This window comes from Arachis ipaensis, chromosome B03 (assembly GCF_000816755.2).
Source record: "Arachis ipaensis cultivar K30076 chromosome B03, Araip1.1, whole genome shotgun sequence".
Taxonomy (NCBI): Eukaryota; Viridiplantae; Streptophyta; class Magnoliopsida; order Fabales; family Fabaceae; genus Arachis; species Arachis ipaensis.
Window position 1 is genome coordinate 107,883,599 of NC_029787.2, and position 4,314 is coordinate 107,887,912.

Consider the following 4,314-nt stretch of genomic DNA (forward strand, 5'->3'; position numbering starts at 1 on the left):
TTTGAAACTGTTGAAAAGAGTTGAAAATTTTGGTTTGGAAGGAACCCTTTAAGGGTGGTAAAGTTCAGATTTTAGGGAGGTGCTATCAAAATTTTTATAAATATTTTAGTAAAATTGAATAAATGATTTTTGAGTCTTTTTGAGAAAACTTATTTTTGGTTTAGTTAATTATGAAAAGAATTATATTTTGTAGCACTTTAAGTGAAAAATAAAGTAATAAAAATAGATATTTAAGTATAATTGATTTTTGAGTCCTTGAGAAAAGGTTCTGGGGTTTGAAAAGGAGTTGAGGTTGATTTTAAAAATTTTAGTGAAATTAAAGCATTTGAGTTGACTAGTAAAAGAAAATAATTTTTGAGTCTCTTTTAGAAAGTTCTTAAACTTGAGAATGAATTTGAAAGTGAGTTTTATTTAACCAAATCTGATTTAAGAGTTATGCTCTTGAAAATTTCAAATGGATTTGAAAGAATGAATTAATGAAGCTAGTTTAATAACTTGGTTAAGGAAAACCAGACTCTTTATGGTTTTGTTAATATATTGAAAGTAAATGTGGTCTAAGTAAGATTTTGAATCTTGATAAATATGAGTATGAAGGCTTATAATTTTTATTATGATTATGAATTAAGTTTGATTAGGATTTTGGGCCTTATTGATTGTGAATATTATTGAGATTTGTTCCAGACATGGACGGTTGGTTAATCCTTCTTGTTTGAGGTACCCGATAAGGACAATGGTGAATCCCGCTTACTTGTGGACTAATATAATAGGCAAGGACGGTGGTTAATCTTGCTTGCATGTTTTGGACAAAGACAGATAGTGAATCCCGCTTGCTTGTAGAACCTACGGGTAAGGACGGTTGGTCAATCTCGCTTACTCATGTCGGGTTCTGACAATAAAACCGATGCATGAGCTCATGGCCAGTAGGACAGGATCTATATGACAATTTTTGGTGTGCATATTGTATTTGATTTGCCTATGTGAATATTTCTGTTTAACTACTAATTGTCATACTTGTTGTAATTGCTCTTAATTGTGTTTGAACTTTATTACTTGTGATTGTGACTCATTAGTTCGGACTCTGGTGGTTTGAGTGGTAATTTAGTTTTGTGTTGGGCCGGAGGCCGTGATTTGGTTTTGTGTTAGGCCGGAGGTTGTGATTTGGTTATGTTGGGCCGGAGGCCGTGATTTGATGAATCAATGGTAAGTTTGGTTAATATGGTCCTTTGGTATGTAGTGAAACCTTTTGGATATTATGTTTGATTGGATTTTATAAACTTTAAATATGAATTTGGATTTTTGGATAATTAACCATTGGTTTTCAAAAAGATTCACAAGACGAGCGATGATCACTGCAGTTGAAAACAGTTTTCTTTATACGTTTCTTCTTATGACAATTCTGAAACTCCTCTGGTGAGATCGTGTGGTTAGGTTCTCACCCCTTACAGCTTTATCTTTTAGGAAACGGGAGAATAAGCTTATGAAGAGACCTTTGCGATTTTGCTTATGCAATGTTATTGTATTAGTTTAGTTATTATTTTTTCCCTCACTATTATTATTAATTTTTGTAAAGAGGAATAGGAGTCGTAATTGTAATGATACGTCATGTTTATAAGTTATTTGTGTGTGTGTGTGTGTGTAAAATAAAAAGTTTATCCGATTTTGAGTTAAAGGGTCCTATCTTATTATTAAGTATATAGAAGTTGTCATAATATCTTTACTATCGGAGTGGCGCAATCGAAAATGTGACATTCTGATAGTAAGGATGTTATATTATGGTATTAGAACAGTCTTTCTTGTAGAGGCTGAGGAATAGACTAACTATGCTTCAATTGCATACTCTGAGTGTCTGTTATATTGTAAGTCTTGTCCAGATGACGAGAGCTAGAGTTTTATGTACATGACGGTCTATTGATTAATATCGTTAGTCTATCATTGCATGCATCACGGTATTAAGTTTGGCCAATTTAACACTAATGGTTTATGTATATGGGAATACTAATAAATTATCATGGACGATATAGGAGTTATAGGTAATACATATCGTGAGTTTTGGAAATGTTAGAAGTTGTTTCTCGAGGTTACTCAGTTATGTGTCTTGAATTCTACTGGTGTCATATGACTTGTTTTTTTTATGGTTTGTCTTGAAGCTCTTGTTTGGGATTTATTTCTTGGAAAATAATTTGATTATCTTCTAGCCTTATTCTTTAGTTCATATGCATTCTCGTTTGATCTTAATTGCATATGTTTGTTTAAAATTTTTGGAATGTATACCTTTATTTGTCTAAACTCTTCTTCTTAACGTATGTACTCTTTGATGTAACTTTGAACTTGTTTAATGCATTAAAGTTATCATTGAAATTTTTAAAGATTTGCTATTGATTGAGTTGTCTTTTCTTACGAGCTTTGTATTTCTTCGGATCAGCTGAAAACTTGTTTGATTTGATGTGCTTTGTGAATCCTATCCGAATTCCTTTAGTTTAAGCTTCTTACTTGAAATGTGAACTTATTTCCTTCTAAAGTTCTTGTATCAAATTTTCTTGGAAGAAATTTCTACTCAATTCTTATCTTGCCTAATTATGTCCACAACTATTTGAAATTTTGATAAAATTGTCTTTAGCTTTTGCATGCACTTTTTTATATGAATTTTGAAATTTTATGTACTTTAAAAATCTTACTTTAGATTTCTCTTTCTGAAAAAAAACTTGATTTCCTTCCAACTTTGCCGCAATTTCACTGTATACCTCTATTTGATTAAGTGCCTAAGTATCTTTTGAGATTTTCGAGAAATTATTTTTAGTCCTTAACTCAATTAATTTTCATCTTTCCAACCTCACCTATTCTATCTTTAACTTGGAAATTGTTTTGGCGTAATGCAACTTAATCTTCCAATCATATTGTAGTTTTAATACATGTTTTTATTTGATTATACACCTAAACATCTTTCGAGATATTTGAAGAAATATTTTTGCTTTTAGCCAGACTAATTTTCATTTTTCAAACTTTTCCTAATATATTTCAACTTGAATTTGTATTAAAGTAATGCCACATTTATGCTTTTGTCACTCTTTTACAAAATGTCTGTGGCATACCTTTTCTTTCAAAACGTGAAATAATTTTTCTTTAAGTTTTTCATTCTTTATATACAATGTATTAAAAGTTTTTTTTTAATCATGCTTTTAAACTTTCTAAGCATCACTATTGACTTTAGATATTCTTCTTCTATAAGTCTCATACTTCTCTAATTCAGTTGGAATTCGTTTCAAACTATTGCATTGTTTTTCATCTTATTGTTCCTATCGAATTTTTTTAATTCAAGAGTTATTCTTAAAGTTGACAATTGATTTTCTTTCCAGAACTCTTCATTACTTATACATCCTAGACTACTTGTGATTTCAACAATTCTTTCAAACTCTTGTGAACACTATCCTTGTTGCTTGTCCATCTTTTCTAAGGTATTGTATCCTTCTGAGTAAATTTGATATTTGTTTTGGTGTCACGTACGACCTTTAGGCATAGCAAGCAATATGTTAGTTCTTTAGGACATGGTTGGTGGACGCGGATGGTGAAGTTTGTAAGTGCGCGATATCACAAGAAGTTGTGGAGCTTTGATTCTCGCGAAATAACTTGTGGATGTTAGGGTTATGACCAGTAGTAGGTTTGCGAAGTAACATATGAGGTTGAGAACTCTCAGATGAGTTGTTCAATAAAGCAAGGTTGGGAATGGTGAAGATACATCAGGTTGAAGTTCTAAAGTTGGTACGAGATCAGTGTGCGAACGTTGTACCCGTCGTTGTGATCCCAACCTGTTTTGTAACCTTTCGCCATATTACACTACCATCGCATGTTTGAACCATATAATCTTTTGCATCAAGCCTATCTTATAGCTTCTGCTTCACATCACACTTTTATCCTTGTATCTTTATGCCATATGAATATCCTGGTATTTGGAACTATATCATTTGCAAGCTGAACATACCACACCTCTCTATTTTTTTTCTTTGATATTTTAGAAAATGGAGTTGATATGAATCTTTTCTATTTTAAATCAATTTTCAAGAACGAAAATTTTTATAAGTGGAATAGGATGTAAGACCCCAGATTTTTAGAATTTAAGTTATGAGGTTTTGAATTTTAAATGAATTAGCACTCATATAATTTTCATAGTAATTGAGTATTTTCTTATTTATAATTTAAAGCTTTAGTAACTGAAAAATTATGAGAATTTTATATGTTTTATTTTAAATATTTAGACTTCGAACCTTATTTTATGAATAAAAGATAATTAATCTGAATATCTCCAATTTCCATTGAATT